Source organism: Oncorhynchus mykiss, chromosome 18 (genome assembly GCF_013265735.2).
Source record: "Oncorhynchus mykiss isolate Arlee chromosome 18, USDA_OmykA_1.1, whole genome shotgun sequence".
In the NCBI taxonomy this organism is placed as follows: domain Eukaryota; kingdom Metazoa; phylum Chordata; class Actinopteri; order Salmoniformes; family Salmonidae; genus Oncorhynchus; species Oncorhynchus mykiss.
In genome coordinates, this window is record NC_048582.1 from 54,319,158 (window position 1) to 54,345,658 (window position 26,501).

Sequence of the window (26,501 nt, forward strand, 5' to 3'; positions counted from 1 at the left end):
GGCATGAGCTATGCTAGCTAATGTCACAATGACAACACCTACAGTACAACCGTAATCAGGGATTTCCAGAGTCCTATATTTAAGTAATAAGACCTGAGGGGGTGTGGTATATAGCCAATATACCATGGCAAAGAGCTGTTCTTATAAGTGACACAACGCAGAGTGCCTGGATATAGCCCTTAGTCGTGGTATATTGGCCATATACCACAACCCCCCAAGGAGCCTTATTGCTATTATAAACTGCTTTCAAGTCTGATATACCACGGCTGTCAGCCAATCACAACCGGCCGTGATTGGGAGTCCCAAAGGGCGGTGCACATTTGGCCCAGCGTTGTCCGGGTTTGACCAGTGTTGGCCGTCATTGTAAATAAGAATTTGTTCTTAACTGACTTGCCTAGTTAAATAAAGGTACATTTTTTATAAAAAAAAAAAAATCAGCATTCAGGGATCAAACCATTCAGTATATAAGAGAAAATATACCACAGGTATGATGCAAAACTACTTTTTTACTGTTCTAATTACATTGGTAAGCAATTTATAATAGCAATAAGGCTCCTCGGGGGTTAGTGGCACTGCATATGGCCAATATAAAGCGGCTAAGGGCTGTATCCAGGCACTCTGCGTCGTGTCACTTATAAGAACAGCCCTTAGCCGTGGTATATTGGCCATGTGCCACACCCCCTCAGGACTTATTGCTTAAATATACTACAGTGTTCAGCCAATCAGCATCTAGGAGCCAAACTACCCAGTTTATAATTCTTAATATTTAGCTCTGGAGATTTCTATTGGCGAAACAATTTCTAGGCGACTTTATTTAAATTCTCTTTGTTATGGCCACTGACCCAAAAATGGTGTATAAATTATAGATAGCTCACTCAAGCCATTTACAATTGTCCCGAAAAATTATGTTCTGGTTTACTTAAGTGGGTTTGTAGCAGCTGGGTCTGGTCTACTTAGGTCATTGACTTTCATTGAACCAGTAAAAAACTATGAGTGGGGTGTGTCACTTCCTCTTCCATCTCTGAATGGACTTACCTCTCACTTGACTTACCTCTCACTACCATCAAGACATGCAGTGTAATCTGCCGCAGGCCTACTGTAGTGTTCTTGTCCACAAAGTGGAAGGAGCAAATGTGATCGTTTCGGGGGTTTCTTCATGAAAAGGTTGACGAGATGGATAGTTTGGAGGTGGGTGTAGATCGTAATGTGCCACAACTGTACTCGGACCGTAAAAGGTTCCGTAAAAGGTAAAAGGATTATCAGTACATTGCAGCTCTAAAAAAACGTTCAACCTTTACTGAACATATTATATGCTACACTCTTAGATTAAAAATAATTGAAGAACCCTTTTTGGTTCCAGGTAGAACCCTTTCCACAAAGGGTTCTACGTGGAACCCAAAATAGTTCTACCTGGAGCGAGAAAGGGTTCTACCTGGAACCAAAAAGGGTTCTCCTATGGGGGCAGACAAAGAATCCTTTTGGAGAGTGTACTAGTATATGCTACTAGTTTGTCATGAAGAACTCATCGTTAAACGGTGGGTCAAGTTAGCTAGCTACTGCAAGTAACTGAAGCCGAAGTGTGAAGAATTGGCTACTGGAAGTTCCACCACTAAGGAAGCAAAGATGGCGGAGGCAGCTCTATTTCCATTAAGTTCTCTCAGTATTGGCTATAGGCCTATTTAATTTCCACTGGTCATAATAAACAATAATTATCCATGTGTATCCTCAATTCCCAAATATTTTGTATAATTTCAGTTTTTTTCATGCATCTATAGCACATATTTTATGCTATTCTCTTAATTAATATTCAATAAACACTAGCGACTGTTTCTGAATAACATGACATGATTGATTACTGTAACTGAGAGGAAATCGCTACTGACAATCTCTGCTAATCTACTGACTGATGATGTTGGTGTGTAAAATTAAGTTAGGTTGGAGAGGACCGACTGTCTGGGGCAATCTGTCATGATCTAATTTAATATAGCAGAGGTAAATACATGCACACGCACACACACACACACACACACACACACACACACACACACACACACACACACACACACACACACACACACACACACACACACACACGCACACACACTGTCATGCTCTGAGTCAATAAAGCAGAGGTGTGTCTTTAAAATAGACAATCAAACTGACAAGTCACATGATCAAATGAATGGCGAGTGAGGAAGTAGAGTATAAGGCAAGCTACAGTTGTTTGCTTCTAGAACCAGGTGGAAAGGGTCAACTATACAAGAATGCACACAATGCAAAACACTTTTATTCAAATGATACTGTCGGTGGTTTGTCAGATGCCGTTCGTGTTTGAGTCTTTTCATGGGGTTCTACTCCATAGTGCTTTATTAACACAGGCATTTTCCCGATTTAACCAAGAAATGTTGTCAAAACTCATTTCCAAGCAGAAAATGTCAAACAATATGGCATTGGGTTATAATGAAAAGCAGTGGGTGAATGTAGCAGTATTCATTAATCAAATCCATTCATGGTACACTTCATTTAAACTCAGATAGATAGTCCCACCTTCATGTCCAACGTACCAAGAAATATGGTAGATATATTCTGCCACGGCCTCTGTGTCCTCTGAACCATAAATAAATGTAGGCAGGCTACAGTACGCATACAGTACAATGATAACAGCTGTGGTGGGTTGTGACTGTGAGAAAACATTGTATATGACAACATACGTCACCAAAATATTGCACAAAAGAACATTTCCAAGCTGCCATCGTCTCTTTTTCAGTTTTGCGGAAATAAAATGCTTTTATTTTTAGCTATACTCTATTCATCAAAGTGATAAATAGTGTTAAAAGGGGTTTTATGACATTCCCACACCCTCGCCATTAATGTCCATTTTTCTATTAAGAAGTGTAAGTAACAGGCTTTATTTTGATTCATACAGTATTCACCACTCCCCAAGCCCTGTTGCAGCCCTAAACTCAATGTTCTGTTCAGTCAGAGGACCAAGTCATAAGCAGGGAGGGGGCAGGCTCAAAGAAACAATGTAGCGGAATTGACCAGGGAGGGGTCAATTTCTAATAAAGGTTAAATAACAGTAAGGGGTGTTTGTATATTATTTTCTACTGGTTTTGTCAACTTTGAGTGCCTAAATATAAGTTATGGCCATGCTGAATTATTATTTCAATCAGCCTATGAGGGGATTATCAGGAAGCCAAAGATGACTGTCATTGTCTTACTTCATTTATTAACCAAAGGAGGGCTCACTCCCAAAATACCCATATAGGCTTGTTGAAGACGGGCAGACTACAGCTATTGTCTTTGTGTAGGCTACCCTGAGTTCTTAATGCTCATCTGTCAAGGTATCTTGTTCTGCAAATAAAAGTGGTGTTCTAAAACAATTAAATAACATTATAATAATGTAGAACACATTAGATCTAGCCTAATACATTGACTCTACATTACTCTACATTGCATTACTATATATTTCCCGTTGAATCAACTGGTTGAATCAACGTTGTTTCCACGTCATTTCAATGACATTACATTGAACCAACGTGGAATAGACGTTGAATTGACATCTGTTTCCAGTGGGAACGCTCTCCACGTTCTGAGTGCAATTACGCACTACATGTCCCAGAGACCATAGCGCAGCTGCTTGCCCGATCTGTCACTCCTCCTCAACATTTTACCGGAGAAAAGGAGTGGGTCTGGGTGCATAGTCAGAATAGCAACGTACTACGTCTGGGAATATTCGCGCACGGTAGAGAACGCGCCTCAGAGCTCCTCAGTTTTGAATACAATTTGTTTTGAGGGTTTACCAAGACGTATTCATTTTATGTAAATTATTTTAATAAATGCGGGGTTTTCTGAGGTGGTGGAGCCGCACTGCACATATCCAACGAGTTTCAATTCAACAGTAGCCTAACGACCGACTGCTATTCATGGATGGTCTTCTAAGGTAAGTGGTCTCCAGACTCCTTCATCAGCGAATGTAGAAAGTTGCGTCTTCATGTCGACGGGTCCGTTTATTTCGAATGGTATTGAGGTGTGGGTTTGGGTTGCTATAGGCACATTTTCCCGAAACTTCATTGATATGTCTTTAAAAAAATAAAAATTATGCCGCAGCACCGCCATGCGAGGAAGGCGGGCGTCGAACAGTCGCTTTGAGGAATGGACCAAATTTTGGGGGGGATATTGATTAGGAAGATAGTAGCCGTGGTTCTCAACGTCACAGTTGAAACATTCGACTAGGGTGATGGGGCACATGGGTTGCAGGGAGACCGCTATCGGATGATAGGTGTATGCTGCTTCAACTAGTTGGAGCGCTGAATCAAAGTTTCTGCATAGTTAGGCAATTTAATATATTGCAATGCAGCAGTTACAATGTGGGGGATCAATTCAAAGTTGAATGCTGTGCATCTCGCTTGCTGCCCTGCGTTTGCCATGAGTTCTCAGTTTTTACTGGGAAGTATATTAATTCCTTCCTATTTCATATTGTAGGCTTTTCAAAAAGCCACACATTTATTATGGATAAGAAGACAGACTTGGCATGGTATTACTATAAAGAAGCTTTTACACTTTCAAGACAAATGTAGAGATTAGAGCATTGGCCTCTTGCAAAGATTTTGTTTGTCTATTCTCTTCAAGCACAACCGTTTTTTTAGTTTTATAGTCAATGAAATTAATATTATCTAGCATTTGGCACTCAATTTTTATAACAGTGACATTACTCTAGTGTTGAGATGCAAATGTACTTCCTGCATGGGTACATATATAAACTGGGTATATAGTCACACCGCAAGACCAGCAGCAGGTGACAGTAGGTGTTTTATATTCTACTTAGTACCCTGATGGTATATTGAGATGCACAGTGTTATTGACACCAACAGGCGTTTAGAGGTTTCTTCCTACCACTGGCATGGCAGGCTGGCACTTACTGTACCCACTGTGCCAAGAGAAACACCCTCCCTCGGTCTGTGTGGACGTCCTCTGTGTGTGTTGTGTGTGTGTGTGTGTGTGTGTGTGTGTGTAGTCTGTCTACGGGGATTAAAAAGAAGAACTCAGGCTTCAAACTTTCCCAGATTCTCTGGCCAGTTTGGCAGTATGCAGTGCAGACAACCACTACTACTGTAACATAACAATCATCACATTATTTTGCCCACATGTTGGACGCTTCCCTCAGGAAGACGGTTACTCTCTGCTGTACTATACCACAGTGAGTTTATTGACTGATAGTTACTGTTAATCTAAAAGTCTTGATATAAACAAACCTTTGTCATTCAAATGATTGATTTAATAAGACGACAGCGTTAACAGCTGCGTTCGTTAATGCCAGCTTATTACACCTTCATGTCAAAGATGTGGTTTGAATCAGTTTCGAGTTTTATTAGTCGTATGTACAGAATACACATGGTATACATTGTCCAACGAAATGCTTACAGCTCAACATCCCAGTTTTTCACTGATAGTAATATAATAGTGATTGTGTTTGACAACATAGTTTGAAGCAGACGACAGTGCGTGCGGGACATATCTGTCATAAATGTAACCCTTACATTAGTGGTGTACTATGTCAGGTCAAAACGAGCTGTAGGGAAACTGGCAGCTGTTGGTGGAGGGGACTTGAAGTGCACTTCTTCAGCACACACAACTACGTTCTTCTAAAACACGGGGAACCAACACAACTACGTTCTTCTAAAACACGGAGAACCAACACAACTACGTTCTTCTAAAACACGGAGAACCAACACAATTACGTTCTTCTAAAACACGGGGAACCAACACAACTACGTTCTTCTAAAACACGGGGAACCAACACAACTACGTTCTTCTAAAACACGGAGAACCAACACAACTGCGTTCTTCTAAAACACGGGGAACCAACACAACTGCGTTCTTCTAAAACACGGGGAACCAACACAACTGCGTTCTTCTAAAACAAGGGGAACAAACACAACTACGTTCTTCTAAAACACGGGGAACCAACACAACTACGTTCTTCTAAAACACGGAGAACCAACACAACTACGTTCTTCTAAAACACGGGGAACCAACACAACTACGTTCTTCTAAAACACTGGGAACTATGAGGACTGGGAACTATGAGGAGAGATGGAAGCTTTTTGTTCACACCTTCTGAGTGACAGGAGCACACTTCCGTTGTCCAAGTGTTTCTACAGCTGGGATTAGAGACAATGTGTGAAGTTGTCTGCACTGCACCCACTGGGCTTCTCAACCTTGATTATACTGATAGCTAGTGATAGGGATGCCATAAACATATAGCATGATTATTGTCTGATTTATTTAAATAGGCTTTACTGATCTAGGCTAATGTATATATATCTCACACATGCTTGATTATCCACTTCAGAAAGCTTGAAAAGTGTTTGTTACCTTCATTCAGATGTAAACAGTGAGGTGTCTGGTTCTCCACTCTGACACTCTGAGAGGCAATTACTTCAACATGCTCCATTTGACACCTTTGAACATTAAACTGGTTTACCTCAGGGGCTGAGAGTGAAATTGTGAAAATTGCTAAGGGCCCCTGGTTGATAAGTGTTTGTGTGTCTGTGCATGCATGTGTCAGTGTGTGTGTGTGTGTGTGTGTGTGTGTTGGGATGCTAATGGTTTAGCCAGATTTGTTCTGTTAACCACAGGGATGTGTGTGTGTGTGTATGTGTTGGGATCCTAATGGTTTAGCCAGGTTTGTTCTGTTAACCACAGGGATGTTTATATGAAATGTAGATTCTGATCACACAGGCTCAATAAAGTAGACTAGGAAACAGGAAGTACTCTTGAGCCACATCAGAACCATTCCTCTCCCTCAGCCACAGTCACACTGTCAGCAAGCCTCTGTCAGCAGGGTGTTTGACAACTGTGGTTATAGTGAAAAGGGCTTTGTTGGCACTAAAACTTTCACTTTGTGCTTCTCCTCACCTACTCTAATTTCCAGGCTTCAAAATCCTCTCTGTCTTCAGAGAACTCCCATTCCTTTCCCCCCTGCAAGCCTAAATGATTGAATTTAGTTTAGGCTACAAAACCATTTCCATTATTCTTAATTTCTCCAATAGCAATGGAATTAACAATTCACTCACCAGAAACTGTAAATGCTTTCTTATTATAGTTTAGTACTATCTGTGTGTTTCACGTGAAACTTGTAAACCTTTTATGAAGATGTCATGGCAGAAACGGGGGGGGGGGGGGGGGGGGCGAGATGTATCGAAGCCAAGGACAGACATATTAAGAGAGAGATGAAAAATAAAGAGAAATACAGAGAAAAAGAATGAGAGAGAGAGAGTAAATGCTAATAAAAGGAAGGTATTGATCTCTCCTCGTCGGACCATTGTTGGTGATCTTTAGATTCTCCTTACTGCTATTGACCCTGGTCAAATTGATTTTCTATTTGGACATGAACATTGTTAGAGCACTTGTTGCTATGGCCTTCAGAGCCTGTTAGTAGAGGCAATGATTGGAACAAGAACAACTGAAGAGACACAATTTTCAACAGACAGGTACATTTCTCAAAGGTCATTCCATTACATTGACATTCCTGGTGGTGGGAAAATGTGTTGATGCACTTTAATATCCACTAATACGAATTGATGCTGGAAAAACTCAATAACACCAAATTCACCTAGGATTCTCATCTGAACCTAACTGTACTATTCATTACCTAATCAGATAAGGAAATGTCCTGGTCGTAATATTCAAAACGGGGAATCTACCTATCTGGCTGCATTGCAGAACACCCATTAATCAATTTGAATAATGATTTAAAACAGAGGATTAGTTATTCTGTGACCCACTGAACAAGACAAACAGCTTCCAGATCAAGATCACTCAATGTTAGCGGCCATCTTGATCATGTTACTGTGTGATTCAAATCTGCAAAACCCTATGATTGACGTGGTTATCCTGTCCGTGTTTACCCTGCTCCAACTTCACTCATTAGATCAGGTTTTGTTTTGCTGTGGTTGTTTGGTTTCCTATTAAATCACAGTAGATTATGACAGGGAGTAAGTCAGTGCATCATGAGAAAGTGTCAATTGTCTGGTTCTGATGATTCATTGGGATGTCATGGCATGTCTGCAATAGTCTCCTGGGATGAGTTTCAAATGGCATCTTATTCCGTATATAGTGCACTACTTTTGACCAGGCCCCTAGTATACTATTAGGGAATAGGGTGCCATTTGGAATTTAGCTCTGTGCAACACTTTGAAAACATCAGTGAGGGTAGTGTGGCGTGGGTAAAGGCCACAGCAAGGTACAGGGAAGTGAACACCAGGTAACATAGAAGGCTAGCTACACCCTTTTCCTCTACAATTTAGGTGTGCACTTTAAAAGCCAAATGAAGCAATACACAGAGACATATTAGACATCTGGTTGTCAGGTAGGCAACGCCTTTAAAACATGTCACTCTTGGACTGTCATTGTATTCCAGTCTTTGGAATGTTGGATCACCATTGTCTGAATTCCTTTTCTCAGGTTTAGCACCTACACTACCTAGCCAAATGTATGTGGACACGCATTCAAATAACTGGGTTCGGCTTAGAGGTCGACCGATTATGATTTTTCAACACCGATACCGATTATTGGAGGACCAAAAAAAATCGGGAAAAATTAATCGGGACGATTTTTATTTATTTATTTGTAATAATGACAATTACAACAATACTGAATGAACACTTATTTTAACTTAATATAATACATCAATAAAATCAATTTAGCCTCAAATAAATAATGAAACATGTTCAATTTGGTTTAAATAATGCAAAAACAAAGTGTTGGAGAAGAAAGTTAAAGTGCAATATGTGCTATGTAAGAAAGCTAACGTTTCAGTTCCTTGCTCAGAACATGAGAACATGTTCCCAGGTAAGAAGTTTTAGGTTGTAGTTATTATAGGAATTATAGGACTATTTCCCTCTACACCATTTGTATTTCATTAACCTTTGACTATTGGATGTTCTTATAGGCACTTTAGTATTGTAAGGTTGCAAGATTGAATCCCCCGAGCTGACAAGGTGAAAATCTGTCGTTCTGCCCCTGAACGAGGCAGTTAACCCACCATTCCTAGGCCGTCATTGAAAATAAGAATGTGTTCTTAACTGACTTGCCTAGTTAAATAAAGATTAAATAAAGGTGTAAATTAAAAAAAAAAAAATCTGCCAAATCGGTGTCAAAAAATACCAATTTCCGATTGTTATGAAAACTTGAAATCGGCCCCAATTAATCGGCCATTCCGATTAATTGGTCGACCTCTAGTTCGGCTATTTCAGCCACACCTGTTGCTAACAGGCGTTTAAAATCGAGCACACAGCTATGCAATCTCCAGAAACAAACAATCGCAGTAGAATGGCCTTACTGAAGAGCTCAGTTACTTTCAACGGGGCACTGTCTTAGGATTCCACCTTCTCCAACAAGTCAGTTTGTCTAGAGCTACTCGTCAACTGTAATTGCTGTTATTGTGAAGTGGAAACTTCTTGGAGTAACAACAGCATAGCTGCGAAGTGGTAGGCCACACAAGCTCACAGAACGGGACCGCCGAGTGCTGTAGAGGTTAAAGATTGTCTGTCCGCTGTTGCAACACTCACTACAGAGTTCCAAACTGCCACTGGAAGGAACATCAGCACAAGAACTGTTCGTCGGGAGCGTCATGAAATGAGTTTCCATGGCCGAGCAGCCGCATACAAGACTAAGATCACCATGTGCAATACCAAGCGTCGGCTGGAGTGGTGTAAAGCTCACCGCCATTGTACTCTGGAGCAGTGGAAATGCATTCTCTGGAGTGATGGATCACTCTTCACCATCTAGCAGTCAGAAGGACAAATCTGGGTTTGGCGGATGCCAGGAGAACGTTACCTTCCTGACTCCATAGCGCCAACTGTAAAGTTTGGAGGAGGAATAATGGTCCGGGGCTGTTTTTCATGGTTTGTGCTAGGCCCCTTAGTTCCAAATCTTAACTCTACAGCATACAATGACATTATAGACAATTCTGTGCTTTGAACTTTGTGGCAACAGATTGGGGAAGGCCCTTTCCTGTTTCAGCATGACAATGCACAATGGTCCATACAGAAATGGTTTGTTGAGATCGGTGTGGAAGAACTTGACTGGCCTGCACAGAGCCTTGACCTCAACCCCATCGAACACCTTTGGGATGAATTGGAACACAGACTGCGAGCCAGGCCTAATCGCCCAACATCAGTGTCCAACCCCACTAATACTCTTGTGCCTGAATGGAAGCAAGTCCCCGCAGGAATGTTCCAACATCTAGTGGAAAGCCTTCCCAGAAGAGTGAAGGCTGTTATAGCAGCAAATGGGATACCAACTTCATATTAATGGCCATCATTTTGGAATGAGATGTTCGACGAGCAGGTGTCCACATACCTTTCCATGTAGTGTACGATAACTACTGCCGGACGTGTTTGTCCAGACTCCAGACACAGTTCACATCACGCCGTGTCTGATCTTGCCTGTCCAACACACACTGTTATCAACCGGGGGCCCTTAGCAATTTTCTCAAGATAACAGGGAGGAGGGAGGTTAAGGCTTGTGTCTGATAGTTGTCCTGTTGTTGGGAAGCCTGCGTCTCTGCTGCTGCACTGCTCAAGTAGACATTTCCCAAGTATCGCCTGGCGACTGGCCCTTTCAAAGTAGACACAGCCGATGTGATTAAATGGAAGTGCCATAGCGGTGATGGGAAATCAGAAGTCTCCCTCAGGATTGTGGATAATTTGACACTTATCATGCATTCCCCTACTGTCATTAGTACAGACCTGATGAGACTGGGGGAAACAAAGCTGTGTGCAACCAGTTAAAGGTCATTATTTTGCCCCACACGCACTGGGGGATGTGACGCTACCACTGGGGGGGATGTGATGCTACCACTGGGGGGATGTGACGCTACCACTGGGGGATGTGACGCTACCACTGGGGGATGTGACGCTACCACTGGGGGGATGTGACGCTACCACTGGAGGGATGTGACGCTACCACTGGGGGGATGTGACGCTACCACTGGGGGGATGTGACGCTACCACTGGGGTGGATGTGACGCTACCACTGGAGTGGATGTGACGCTACCACTGGGGTGGATGTGACGCTACCACTGGGGTGGATGTGACGCTACCACTGGGGGGGATGTGACGCTACCACTGGGGGGATGTGACGCTACCACTGAGGGGGATGTGACGCTACCACTGGGGGATGTGACGCTACCACTGAGGGATGTGACGCTACCACTGAGGGGGATGTGACGCTACCACTGGGGTGGATGTGACGCTACCACTGGGGTGGATGTGACCCTACCACTAGGGGGGATGTGATGCTACCACTGGGGGGATGTGACGTTACCACTGGGGGGGATGTGACGCTACCACTGGGGGGATGTGACGCTACCACTGGGGGGGATGTGACGCTACCCCTGGGGGGGATGTGACGCTACCACTGAGGGGTTGTGACGCTACCACTGAGGGGGATGTGACGCTACCACTGGAGGGATGTGACGCTACCACTGGGGGGGATGTGACGCTACCACTGAGGGGTTGTGACGCTACCACTGAGGGGGATGTGACGCTACCACTGGAGGGATGTGACGCTACCATTGAGGGGTTGTGACGCTACCACTGGGGGGGATGTGACGCTACCACTGGAGGGATGTGACGCTACCACTGGGGGGGATGTGACGCTACCACTGGGGGGATGTGACGCTACCACTGAGGGGGATGTGACGCTACCACTGGGGGATGTGACGCTACCACTGAGGGATGTGACGCTACCACTGAGGGGGATGTGACGCTACCACTGGGGTGGATGTGACGCTACCACTGGGGTGGATGTGACGCTACCACTGGGGTGGATGTGACCCTACCACTAGGGGGGATGTGACGTTACCACTGGGGGGGATGTGACGCTACCACTGGGGGGGATGTGACGCTACCACTGGGGGGGATGTGACGCTACCACTGGGGGGGATGTGACGCTACCACTGAGGGGTTGTGACGCTACCACTGGGGGGGATGTGACGCTACCACTGGGGGGATGTGACGCTACCACTGGGGGGATGTGACGCTACCACTGGGGGGATGTGACGCTACCACTGGGGGGATGTGACGCTACCACTGGGGGGGATGTGACGCTACCACTGGGGGGATGTGACGCTACCACTGGGGGGATGTGACGCTACCACTGGGGGATGTGACGCTACCACTGGGGTGGATGTGACGCTACCACTGGGGTGGATGTGACGCTACCACTGGGGTGGATGTGACGCTACCACTGGGGTGGATGTGACGCTACCACTGGGGTGGATGTGACGCTACCACTGGGGTGGATGTGACCCTACCACTAGGGGGGATGTGATGCTACCACTGGGGGGATGTGACGTTACCACTGGGGGGGATGTGACGCTACCACTGTGGGGGATGTGACGCTACCACTGGGGGGGATGTGACGCTACCACTGGGGGGGATGTGACGCTACCACTGAGGGGTTGTGACGCTACCACTGAGGGGTTGTGACGCTACCACTGGGGGGGATGTGACGCTACCACTGAGGGGTTGTGACGCTACCACTGGGGGGGATGTGACGCTACCACTGGAGGGATGTGACGCTACCACTGGGGGGATGTGACGCTACCACTGGGGGGATGTGACGCTACCGGGATGCCGTGGTAGCGTCACATCCCCCAGTGGTAGCGTCACATCCCTCCAGTGGTAGCGTCACATCCCCCCCCAGTGGTAGCGTCACAACCCCCCAGTGGTAGCGTCACATCCTCCAGTGGTAGCGTCACATCCCCTCAGTGGTAGCGTCACATTCCCCCCCCAGTGGTAGCGTCACATCCCCCCAGTGGTAGCGTCACATCCCCCCAGTGGTAGCGTCACATCCCCCAGTGGTAGCGTCACATCCCCCCAGTGGTAGCGTCACATCCCCCCCAGTGGTAGCGTCACAACCCCCCAGTGGTAGCGTCACATCCTCCAGTGGTAGCGTCACATCCCCTCAGTGGTAGCGTCACATCCCCCCCCAGTGGTAGCGTCACAACCCCCCAGTGGTAGCGTCACATCCTCCAGTGGTAGCGTCACATCCCCTCAGTGGTAGCGTCACATTCCCCCCCCAGTGGTAGCGTCACATCCCCCCAGTGGCAGCGTCACATCCCCCCAGTGGTAGCGTCACATCCCCCCCAGTGGTAGCGTCACATCCCCCCAGTGACGCAGTGATGTGACGCTACCACTGGGGGGATGTGACGCTAACATAGAGTTACGTAGTTGACTCCAGCTTGAGGGTGGGCGTCAAGGATTGATTGGTTCTTTTGGAGATGACTTGCTGTGCTGTGACCCGAGGTGGCTGGGCTGATTGTTGCTGTGGCTGCCTGCAGTATGGAATCTGATAGGATAGAACAAGACAGAAGAGTACTGTGTGTGTGCGCAGAGTGTGTTGCTTTTGCTGTTTCTGTGTGATGTGACACAGACAGAGGGAAGAACCTCATCTCACACTCCACTGGATAACAACATTGCAGGGAGACTGGGAGAGATACAAACTAACTCACACACACACACACACACACACACACACACACATACACTGAAGCTCTGCCACCACACACACACACACACACACACACACACACACATACACTGAAGCTCTGCCACCGTCTGACTAGGTGGCCTGTAAAGAATTGGTGTAGTCTTAATACTCCCTGTAGAGGAAGGCATTATTAATGTGTTTTTCAATCAGGTCTCACAGAGTGTCAGTTTGTGTCTTATGGTCATGTGTTGATGCGAAACAGGAGCTTCATTCAACAGCAACACACCACCCAACATCCCTGGAGGACTTGTAGGAAAAAAATAAGGAAGGGAAGCGCTGTTAAGGTACACAATAGTAGGTTCTGGTAGACAGAAGCTGCTAAGGTACACAATCGTAGGTTCTGGTAGACAGAAGCTGCTAAGGTACACAATAGTAGGTTCTGGTAGACAGAAGCTGTTAAGGTACACAATAGTAGGTTCTGGTAGACAGAACCTGCTAAGGTACACAATAGTAGGTTCTGGTAGACAGAAGCTGCTAAAGTACACAATAGTAGGTTCTGGTAGACAGAAGCTGCTAAGGTACACAATAGTAGGTTCTGGTAGACAGAAGCTGTTAAGTTACACAATAGTAGGTTCTGGTAGACAGAAGCTGCTAAGGTACACAATCGTAGGTTCTGGTAGACAGAAGCTGTTAAGGTACATAATAGTAGGTTCTGGTAGACCGAAGCTGTTAAGGTACACAATAGTAGGTTCTGGTAGACAGAAGCTGCTAAGGTACACAATAGTAGGTTCTGGTAGACAGAAGCTGCTAAGGTACACAATAGTAGGTTCTGGTAGACAGAAGCTGCTATAAGTTACACAATAGTAGGTTCTGGTAAACAGAAGCTGCTCTTTGGTAAAAGGGTAAATTGGCCATCAAAAAGAAAGGAGGACCAGGGCACTCTTCATATAATGAATGAAAATGCCTTTATTTGTATGGCATGTTCAATGGAAACAAAGTTTAAAAACTCTGAGGCGTTTCAGCTGCATGGCCTTCATCAGGGAGTACCCTGAAGACCTGTTGCATCGGACTCAACAACCAAAATACACACGATGATAAACACAAACAACCATTTGTCTGTTTGTATGTCAGGAGGAGAGAAATCAAGGGCCTATGGTCCCCGAGGAGCAATGGGCCTGTTAATAGGCTTGTCTATTGATAAGAGGGACTGGTCTTGTTTATAGCCTTTTCTCCCGGCTATATGATCTGAGAACTATTCAGATGGTCTATAGAAACATGTTCTGATGTTTCTGATGTTTCTGGTATGCAGTTGTAGTTTGTTTTACTGTATTTGTACATTAGATACATAGTGGGTGGAGTCAGATGTCTGATAACATGCGTTGCAGTGCAGGTTTTGCTTACTGTGTTGTTTTTTTCACTGATTGCAATCAGAGGAGAAATGTGATGATCTGTCAAGTGGCCTCGCATCGAACGGAAGGTGGAGGCTCCTGGCAGAGAGGGGGCATCTTCCAGTCTGAGAAAGACCTTATCTACCTCCTCCCTCTCTTTACCTCCCCTCTTCACCTCCCCTCTTCTCTCCCCACTCTCCTTCTTTCTGGAAACTTCCCAATCAGCAGTATCTGGTGTCCTGTCTATCGGTAGTCTTGGGTGGGCGGAGGGACGGGGACATGGATATTTATCCTCCTAATTACCCACAGTGCACCACACCACATAGCTTTTGTACTTTACACAATTAAGGGGGACCTCCCTCTTCCTCTTCCTAATGGGTGGCCTGGCTGGGAAACCGCTTTGTTATCTAGCTGGGGCATATTAATAGAAAACGTAGGAAAACAACATGTAACACAGGCCCTCTCTCAACCCCAGTCCCAGTTCAGTTAGGCAGTGCTATTCAGTGGACAGTGGACATGCTAGTCCACATCTTTTTATAGTTGGACCTTAGAAGCACTCAGGCTCAATATCAAACACTAAATCAAGAAGCTCGATATAATTGATGGATAATCAATGATATGATATGGGCAACAGTGTACCTCACCTGGTTGTCCAGGCTTGATCTGATTTGAGGCGAGTCTGGTCTGGAGCAACAAACTGCCTGTATCAGAGACATACAGTGCATTCGCAAAGTATTCAGACCCCTTTTCCACATTTTGTTACGGTACAGCCTTATTCTAATATGGATTACATTGTTTTTTCCTCATCAATCTACACACAATACCACCTAATGACACAGCAAAACAGGTTTTTAGACATTTCTGCAAATGTGTGTGTGTGTATATAAAACTGATTACATTTACATAAGCATTCAGACCCTTTACTCAGTACTTTGTTGAAGCACATTTAGCAGTGATTACAGCCTCAAGTCTTCTTGGGTATGATGCTACAAGCTTGGCACACCTGTATTTGGGGAGTTTCTCCCATTCTTCTCTGCAGATCCTCTCAAGCTCTGTCAGGTTGGATGGTGAGCGTCGCTGCACAGCTATTTTCAGGTCTCTCCAGAGATGTTAGATCGGGTTCAAGTCCGGGCTCTGGCTGGGCCACTCAAGGACATTCAGAGACTTGTCCACAAGTCACTCCTGTGTTGTCTTGGCTGTGTGCTTAGGGTCATTGTCCTGTTGGCTAGTCTCCCAGTCCCTGCCGGTAAAAAACATCCCCACAGCATGATGCTGCCACCATAATGCTTCACCGTAGGGATGGTGCCAGGTTTCCACCAGACGTGACGCTTGGCATTCAGTACAAAGAGTTCAATCTTGTTTCTCATGGTCAGAGTCCTTTTGGTTCCTTTTGGCAAACTCCAAGCAGGCTGTCATGTGCCTTTTACTGAAGAGTGGCTTCCGTTTGGCCACTCTACCATAAAGGCCTGATTGGTGGAGTGCTGCAGAGATGGTTGTCCTTCTGGAAGGTTCTCCCATCTCCACAGAGGAACTCTGGAGCTTTGTCAGAGTGTCCATTGGGTTCTTGGTCACCTCCCTGACCAAGGCCCTTCTCTCTCGATTTCTCAGTTTGGCTGGGCGGCCAGTTCTAGAGTCTTGGCGATTCCTAACTTCTGTCATTTAAGAATGATTGAGGTCACTGTGTTCTTGGGGACCTTCAATGCTGCAGATATTTTTTGGTACCCTTCCCCAGATCTGTGCCTTGACACAACCCTGTCTTGGAGCTCTATGACAATTCCTTCGACCTCATGTCTTGGTATTTGCTCTGACATGCACTGTGAACTGTGGGACCTAGACAGGTGTGTGCCTTTCCAAATCTTGTCCAATCAATTGAATTTTCCACAGGTGGACTCCAATCAAGTTGTAGAAACATCTCAATTTTGAGTCTCATAGCAAAGGGTCTGAATAATTTAATTTGCAAAAATGTCTAAAAACCTGTTTTCGCTTTGTTACTATGGGATATTGTGTGTAGATTGAGGAAAACTATTAATTTAATACATTTTAGAATAAGATTGTAATGTAACAATGTGGAAAAAAGGTAAGGGGTCTGAATACCTTCCGAATGCACTGTATTTAAAAAAATCTCTAACATATCTTTATTTTCTATTTAATGTGAGCAGAAACAGGAAGACTTGGAAGGGATCACCCCTGGGTCAACTGTCTGGTTACTGTATGTAGTGTTGTACGGTGTTTGAGAGAGAGCCTTCATATTAATCATTCATCTGGTAATACAGTAGTAATACAGAGCCCATTTCACCAGAGAGAGCGTTCATATATCTGTTTCCCCTCAAAGTGCAGCAGTAACATGAGAAGGACAGCAAGGGATTATCCACCTCCCTCCCTTCACTGGGCAGATTGTTTACTGACGTTAGCCATCAAGGGAATTTACTCTCTTCTCCTCACTCTCCAAAGACATAGGGCTCATTGAGTAAATCTGTGGCTGGCCGTTTGCCAAAGAGGACAACGGGGAAGCATATTTACAGATTGTCCGCTTTGGCAAACAACCCAGCCACAGATTTACTCAATGAGCCCTATGTGTTTGTTTACTGACGTTCTCGTTCCTCTCCAATCTGCCACTCATAGAGGAGATGGCCATGGGAGGGGGGTGTGACTTTTTGACTTTCTTTAATGATACATCCTCATTTCATTAAAACTTCACCCCGCCCACCCCCCTTAAAAAAACAACTAATATCCCCTGTACTGCATGCTCTCCTTGCCCTCTATCCCATGATACAAAACACCAGAAATCACAATAACCAAAACCTCACTACTTCTAGCCAGCCCATCTTCCCCAGCTGGACAGAGCCCCCCTCCCCGCCCGACACACCATATCTCCTGAAACATCTCCACACTTTTTATCATTCTATAGAACTCAAATTCTACCCTAAGGCGCACAGAGATCATACCATTAAATAATAGTAAAGGGTCTGTTATCCCCCCACCTTTGACCCTGTTCCTCCTTGTTAGCCAAATAGCCAACTTTGCCTGAGCAAACAGAAAACTCAACAACACACATTTGGCCATTTCCTTATTAGAATACCTGTATCCCATTATAAACATCCCAACAGTAAACTCCACCCTCAACATCTCACACAGACGTTCCAACAGAACGCACACAGAAAACACATGAGTCACAGATTCACCCATGACACAGAAAGTACACCCCTGTCTGACTCCCGGGTCAACTTGTGCCAACCAGCTGTTAGTGGCCAGGGCTCCATGTAGAACCCTCCACTGGAGGTCCCCTGACCTCTTTGGTACTGAGAGTTTGTAGAGCCCCCTCCATCTAAAACCCACCATACTCTCCGCCCCACATACCCCCTGTCACTGATGTGCCTTCACTCCTGTTAGGCTCCTAATGTTCCTAACCTTAACACAGAGGTTGTAGAGGGCTTTACCTCCCAACCCCTCAAACTCCCCCAGGCTCGGAGTGTTAAAATCTAACAAGTCCTCCAGACCCCCTTGCCAGTCTCCAGTCTCTGCCAGCACCTGCAGTGGTGGCCCCTCCCCCTTTGGCTGCTAGAAAACCCCCCCCCCCCCCCCCCCCCCCCCTTACCGGCTCAGACAGGGCCTCCTGGACCTCCTCCAGGAATCTCTCCAGCAGCCTAAGAGATGTTAGTCCTGTTTGTTGTGCCAGGACTTCCAGGGTTTTCCACCCCTCCTCTCCCAGCAGCCGCAGGTCACCCAGCCTTTGTAAACCCGCTGCCATCAGTTGCCTCTGCAGGGTGGCCAACTGAACCAATCTCAAAGGGATGGCTGGGTTGTGGAAGATTGGGCTCTGGGTGCGGGAGGAGCCTGTCTCCACACCCTCTTCTTATGTGGGCCTTAGCAGCTGTCAGGCCTTCTGCACTGCAGAGTAAAAATCAGAGAGACCTGCAGTACTCAGCCTCTTCAGCTTCATGAGGAACAGCTGCCGAACCAACTCTAATCCGCCAGCTCTCCTCAGCAGCGTGCATGCTGGTTCCCTCCAGCCGACATCGGTATGGAACAGCAGTCTCTGCACCGCCTTTAGTCGGAATGCAGCCACCCTGCTCTTCAGTTCCACCAGGCTCTGTCCTCCTTCATGTATGGACATGTACAACACTGCCGCCCTCAGCCAGTGATGGTCCGACCAGAAAAAATCCACCTGCTTGCTTTGCAGGTCTGCGAGCAGACCGGCAGGGGGGTTGAGGACAGCCAGTTTATGCCACAGGGAAGATACTTCCAGGTTGTTGAATATCAGCACCCTCCCTTTATATGACACTTGGGACAGGAGCCACCTCCACCTGGCCAGTCTTGACACCACTGCCTGTGACAGCCCCTCACAGTTCTTTCTGACCCACCTCTCCGAGCCCAGTTACACCCCCAAAATGTAAAGCCCTTCACAACCCCACTGCAAACCCCCTGGAAGCAGAGGGGGGCCCTATCCCTACATGTCCCACATAACAGAGCTTTGCTCTTGCCCCAGTTTAGCCTAACTGACGAAGCTCCCTCGTACACCTTCAGACTGGTCTCTAGTGCCTGCATAACCTGACCATCCCTAACCATCACAGAAACGTCATCTGCATACGCTGACACTGCAATGCCTATCAACACACTCATCCCTGTCCAGCACGCTCCCTGCAGTCTCCTGCATTGCAGGCCCAAAAAATGCTCAATGGCTAGTGTATATAACTGCCCTGGTATACACTATACACCCAGGCTGGCCTACTGAGCCCCCCTCCCACCTTGACCATACAACATCTTCACACAGGCTAAAAACTTTTCCCCAAACACAGACATCACATTAAACAGATACTCATGGTTCACTCTATCAAAAGCCTTATCTTGGTCTAAAGAGACCAGTTCAAAGTTCACATTAGAAACTCTCGACATTTCCAACCCTTCCCTGATTGAAAGAACAAGTTGTCTGTGATTGAACGTCCCGGTACACAATATGTCTGGTCCTTGTATACTATAGAGTCCAGATGGGACTTCAGCCTTGAACCTCCAGTTCTTAAGTGCACATAAGTCCCCTTTCTTGGATAGGAGAGTCAGAGCCTCCCGACGACAGTTCATCAGCAACTCTCCTATCCCGAAGCACTCGCGCAAAAGAAGTCCAGTCCAATTATTCTCCAGAATTGTTTTATAAGACTCCACTCCACTGGGAGTCCATCGACCCCCGGTACACGGCCAGGGGACATCTGGGTTATGGCCTCTGCCAGATCATGGGACAACAGAGGAATGTCCATTTCATCCCTCTGTGCCAGAGAGAGCTTAGGGAGTTCTGCAAACAAAACCTGAGCACACATAGGATCACACACTTCTGCCCTATACAATTCAGTATAAAACTCCACAGTCCGCTCCCGCATCTCCCCCACCACAGAGGTCACCCGCCCATCAGACAGCCGCATCTCCCCCACCACAGAGGTCACCCGCCCATCAGACAGCCGTAGACAATGCATACCCTTGGCTTCACCGCTCTGTCTTTCCAAACCAAAGAAGAAGTAGCTGGGAGCATCCATCTCCTTGAGCATGGAGAACCTAGCTCTTACAAGTGCTCCCTTTGCTTTAACCTAGAAAAAAACTACCCAGGTCCCTACGTAATTCAGCTAAATTAGTCTGGAGGCCTACATTGCCTTGCCCCACCATCTCTACCTCTATCTCACTAATACAACGCTCTAGTTCCCCCAATACTCTCCTAGCCTCTGAGGATGAGAGCTGTATACTGTTGACAGAAAAGCAGAATTTAGACTTCACACATCCCAAAATTGACTCCGAGACTCATACTCCTCTCTTTGCTGCCCCCACCTTTCCCAAAAGGTCTGGAAACCTGAGCAAAAAGTGGCATCTTGTAAGAGCTTTACATTAAACTTCCAATAGGATGCCTGCCGAGGCCCTGGTGAAATAGACAGCCGAGCCATGGTTATTTGGTGATCTGAAAAACCCACTTGGAGAATGGTAGCACCCAACAGCTTATTGCCCTGATTCCTGGACATGTAAAATCGATCAAGTCAGGCTGCACTCACCCTAGCCCCAAAAACCTTTACCCATGTATCTTGTGTTGGGATGTATAGTTCTCCAAACATCCATTAGGGCAAACTGATTTAATGATGTCCCTTAACACCACTGAGCCTGAATGAGGCTCCTACCCATTTCTGTCTTACGTAAAATCCATTGTACAGTTCCAGCCCTCGCCGACCACCAGCGTCTTCTCAGGCGCTACCTGTGAGAGTTCCTGTCTAAGACACCCAAACAGAACCCCCTCTCTCTCTCTGTGTTAGGCGCATACACATTTATAAGGACAAAACCCTGGTTGTTAATTTCTGATTCTACTACAAGCGGTCTACCCATTCACAACTCTTTTGAGGAGCACATTTTTACCGCCAGACCAGGTACAAAAAGGACTGCCACCCCTGCGCTAACATTTGTTCCATGGCTCAACACACTTTCCCCTTTCCACCAGAGCCCCCAATCGACGTCATTCAACACATCACTATGCGTCTCCGACAGAAACAACACCTGTACTTTTTGGGGTTTTACATATTCACCCAACCGTCTCCTCTTTCCCACATCTCTGGCGCCATTTATATTGAGCGAGCCGACCCAAAGAGTCTCCATAAAAAGTGGGAGAAAAGCCTAATTATGTTAAAAATGTAAATAGAAGCATGCATAATGCACATTCACTAATAACTTCTTGTAGCAGGCGTTAGGCTATGGAAAATTAACACGGGCCTCATCAACAATCTCAAGCCCACTTGCTAGAGATTAGCTGGCTAATCTTTATATTGTAGCCAATTTGGATCTATTTGCTAGCTAACAAGGTTGAACAGTTGAATTGTTATGAACACAACCTTCTGTTAGTCTCCAACTGTTTGAACAGCATGCTAGCCTGTCCATTTTGTTCAGATGTTGAAATCAAGTGGCTTACCTTATTTCTCAGAATGAGAACGAGTTTCCAATTCCTTATATAGTTATGCTTTATGCGTATTGCACATTTATAAAACACAGACTATATAGCTAGTTTAACAGTCTTTGGCTAAAATGCTGCTAGCGGTATCTCAATGCTGCGTGAGACAAACTGAACATTCATTTTCCAGAATCATTGTTCAGTAATGCTCTTGTTTTAATAGTGTCTGCTCTGCACGCAATTTGAGGAGTTGAGACATAAAACGGCTGTCATTAAAAAAAAGTGAACTTCTTGTCTATTACAGTAAAATAATGTCTCCATGTGTTGTGGTGTGTATATGATCTGTTCTGTTGGACCAAACCTCAAATCCAAATTACGAGTTGAAACCGCTTGTCAGCGAGGAAGATGTGACCTCTCAGCTTTGTTGGCGTGAGAGGCAGGGGGAGGGGCTTGGTGTGTGTGTGTGTAAACCATAGAGGAAGAAGCGAAGCGCTATAATCTGTTCAAAATAAGGCCAATGCATTGCTATGGGCTTATTTTGGACCTAAGCTTGTCGCCTGCTTTCCCGCCTTTGGGACAACGACTCCCATTGTTGGGGCGGAGATGTGCATCTCATCATTATATACAGATCTCTGGTGTAAATGGGAAGGTGCACACGGCACAGAGGAGCGAAGGAGACGAGACAAATTGCAACATGAGAACAAGCGGACAAAATAAAAATATTTTATATACACTGTATTCAAAAAGTATTCAGACCCCTTCCACATTTTGTTACATTACCGCCTTATTCTACATTTCATTTAAAATATGTCTTTATCAATCTACAAACACTACCCCATAATGACAAAGCAAAAACAGAAATACCTTATTTACATAATGAGACTCGAAATTAAGCTCAGGTTCATTCTGTTTCCATTGATCATCCTTGAGATGGTTCTACAACTTCATTGGAGTCCAATTGTGGTAAATTCAGTTGATTCAACATGATTTGGAAAGGCGCACACCTGTCTAGGTCCCACAGTTGACAGTGCATGTCAGAGCAAATACCAAGACATGGGGTCAAAGGAATTGTCCTTAGAGCTCCAAGACAGGATTGTGTTGAGGCACAGATCTGAGGAAGGGTACCAAAACAGTTCTGCAGCATTGAAAGTCCCCAAAAACACAGTGGCCTCCATCATTCTTAAATGGAAGACGTTTGGAACCACCAAGACTCTTCTCAGAGCTGGCTGCCCGGCCCAAAATGAGCAAACGAGGGTGAAGGGCCTTGGTCAGGGAGGTGACATTCACCTGGCCTTAGTAAACCAAGATTGAACTCTTTGTCCTGAATGCCAAGCGTCACATCTGGTGGAAACCTGGCACCATCCCTACGGGGAAGCGTGGTGGTGGCGGCATCATGCTGTGGGGATGTTTTTCAGTGGCAGGGACTGGGAGACTAGTCAGGATCAAAGGAAAAATTCACGGCGCAAAGTACAGAGATCCTTCATGAAAACCTGCTTTAAAGCGCTCAGGACCTCAGACTAGGGTGAAGGGTCACCTTCCAACAGGACAACAACCCTAAGCACACAGCCAAGATAACGCAGGAGGGGCTTTGGGACAAGTCTCTGAATGTCCTTGATTGGCCCAGCCAGAGCCCGGACTTGAACATGATCGAACATCTCTGGAGAGACCTGAAAATAGCTGAGCGGCAACACACCCCATCCAACCTGACAGAGCTTGAGAGGATCTGTAGAGAAGAATTGTTGAAACTCCCCAAATACAGGTGTGCCAAGCTTGTAGAGTCATACCCACGAAGACTCAAGGCTGTAATCATTGCCAAAGGTGCTTCAACAAAGTATTGAGTAAAGGGTCTGAATACTTATGTAAATGTGATATTTCATTTTTTGTGTGTATATATATATATATATATATATATATATATATATATATATATATATATATATATATATATATATATATATATATATATATATAATATATATATACAGTGCCTTGCGAAAGTATTCGGCCCCCTTGAACTTTGCGACCTTTTGCCACATTTCAGGATTCAAACATAAAGATATAAAACTGTATTTTTTTGTGAAGAATCAACAACAAGTGGGACACAATCATGAAGTGGAACGACATTTATTGGATATTTCAAACTTTTTTAACAAATCAAAAACTGAAAATTGGGCGTGCAAAATTATTCAGCCCTCTTAAGTTAATACTTTGTAGCGACACCTTTTGCTGCGATTACAGCTGTATGTCGCTTGGGGTATGTCTCTATCAGTTTTGCACATTGAGAGACTGAAATCTTTTCCCATTCCTCCTTGCAAAACAGCTCGAGCTCAGTGAGGTTGGATGGAGAGCATTTGTGAACAGCAGTTTTCAGTTCTTTCCACAGATTCTCGATTGGATTCAGGTCTGGACTTTGACTTGGCCATTCTAACACCTGGATATGTTGATTTTTGAACCATTCCATTGTAGATTTTGCTTTATGTTTTGGATCATTGTCTTGTTGGAAGACAAATCTCCGTCCCAGTCTCAGGTCTTTTGCAGACTCCATCAGGTTTTCTTCCAGAATGGTCCTGTATTTGGCTCCATCCATCTTCCCATCAATTTTAACCATGTTCCCTGTCCCTGCTGAAGAAAAGCAGGCCCAAACCATGATGCTGCCACCACCATGTTTGACAGTGGGGATGGTGTGTTCAGGGTGATGAGCTGTGTTGCTTTTACGCCAAACATAACGTTTTGCATTGTTGCCAAAAAGTTCAATTTTGGTTTCATCTGACCAGAGCACCTTCTTCCACATGTTTGGTGTGTCTCCCAGGTGGCTTGTGGCAAACTTTAAACAACACTTTTTATGGATATCTTTAAGAAATGGCTTTCTTCTTGCCACTCTTCCATAAAGGCCAGATTTGTGCAATATACGACTGATTGTTGTCCTATGGACAGAGTCTCCCACCTCAGCTGTAGATCTCTGCAGTTCATCCAGAGTGATCATGGGCCTCTTGGCTGCATCTCTGATCAGTCTTCTCCTTGTATGAGCTGAAAGTTTAGAGGGACGGCCAGGTCTTGGTAGATTTGCAGTGGTCTGATACTCCTTCCATTTCAATATTATCGCTTGCACAGTGCTCCTTGGGATGTTTAAAGCTTGGGAAATCTTTTTGTATCCAAATCCGGCTTTAAACTTCTTCACAACAGTATCTCGGACCTGCCTGGTGTGTTCCTTGTTCTTCATGATGCTCTCTGCGCTTTTAACGGACCTCTGAGACTATCACAGTGCAGGTGCATTGATACGGAGACTTGATTACACACAGGTGGATTGTATTTATCATCATTAGTCATTTAGGTCAACATTGGATCATTCAGAGATCCTCACTGAACTTCTGTAGAGAGTTTGCTGCACTGAAAGTAAAGGGGCTGAATAATTTTGCACGCCCAATTTTTCAGTTTTTGATTTGTTAAAAAAGTTTGAAATATCCAATAAATGTAGTTCCACTTCATGATTGTGTCCCACTTGTTGTTGATTCTTCACAAAAAAATACAGTTTTATATCTTTATGTTTGAAGCCTGAAATGTGGCAAAAGGTCGCAAAGTTCAAGGGGGCCGAATACTTTCGCAAGGCACTGTACGTATATAAATAAATGTGCAAAAATGTCTAAACCTGTTTTTGTTTTGTCATTATGCGGTGTTGTGTGTAGATTGAAGGGGAAATCCATTTGAATCCATTTTAGAATAAGGCTGTAACGTAAGAAAATGTTGAAAAAGTTAAGGGGTCTGAATACATTCCGAATGCACTGTATCACCCAGCCTTATCTAGACGATGAGATTATTATGGATAAGAGTATGTATATTTTGTATTTGTATCAAGCGGCAGCCAAGCATCGATCATCATGTCACCAGAATAAGACCCTCAATATTTATTGTGAAGGAGCATCAAGCTCATCACCTTGCACTTTCACAACCCTGTGAAGTTCATCTTTTATTTAATCTGTAGCCTAAGAAACGGCATGGTTTCCCGAGTCGTAGTGGGAGGACCACTCTTCATATCATCACGTGAATCAAAATTGATTTCGATATGATGGTTATTATTTCAATATTTGTGCATAAAGGTGTTTCCACCGTCATTTCTCGCATAGTTAATTTTACAGACACAAAAACACCCCACCGTGTCAAATGAACAAAATATCTGTTGGCATTTATTCAATTACACAAACTTCCTGTTGCCATCACAGCTGTCATAATTTTTTTATATGATATGACTTTACTCGCATAAAAACTGTATGGAAACATGGTTAGTGTTAAACAAGAGTACTAGATACAATTCTCCATAATTGAGTGTGAGCTAGGTTCTTCACAATTAGAAAAATATCCCCCTAAAAATGATTTGACCTTGGTCGCAAAAGCCCTTTTAACGTTTAACCAACTATGTAAGAATATAGGAATGTATTTATCAAACACATATATCAACCATCGGGCAGGGGAGGGGGAGTTTGAAGTGGACAGGAAATGTAGTGGAATGAAAGATGTCTGTGTGTGTCTTGTGATAATGCTGGCAATCTCTCAGGACTAGAGATGGAGGGAGTGCTGGAAGAAGAGAGATTAGAAAAGAGGAGAGGGGGATATTGAAAAAGAGGAGGCACGCAGCAAGAAGGGACTGTGCTGCAGTGAGCAGCAACAAAAAGGTTCTGAACTCAAGCAGGGCCAGAAAACCTCCTCAG

General features: G+C 45.0%; 1 protein-coding gene across 8 annotated transcripts in view; it reads left to right on the forward strand.

Moving 5' to 3' along the window:
* The first annotated feature begins 3,659 nt into the window (after positions 1-3,659).
* Positions 3,660-26,501, forward strand: part of LOC110496546 (phosphoprotein associated with glycosphingolipid-enriched microdomains 1) — an 87,105-nt gene continuing 64,263 nt past the window's right edge. For all 8 annotated transcript variants that reach the window (XM_036953274.1, XM_036953275.1, XM_036953279.1 and 5 more), the window contains exon 1: positions 3,660-3,943. The gene's annotated coding sequence lies outside the window, so the exon portion shown is untranslated. The remainder of the gene's footprint in view (positions 3,944-26,501) is intronic.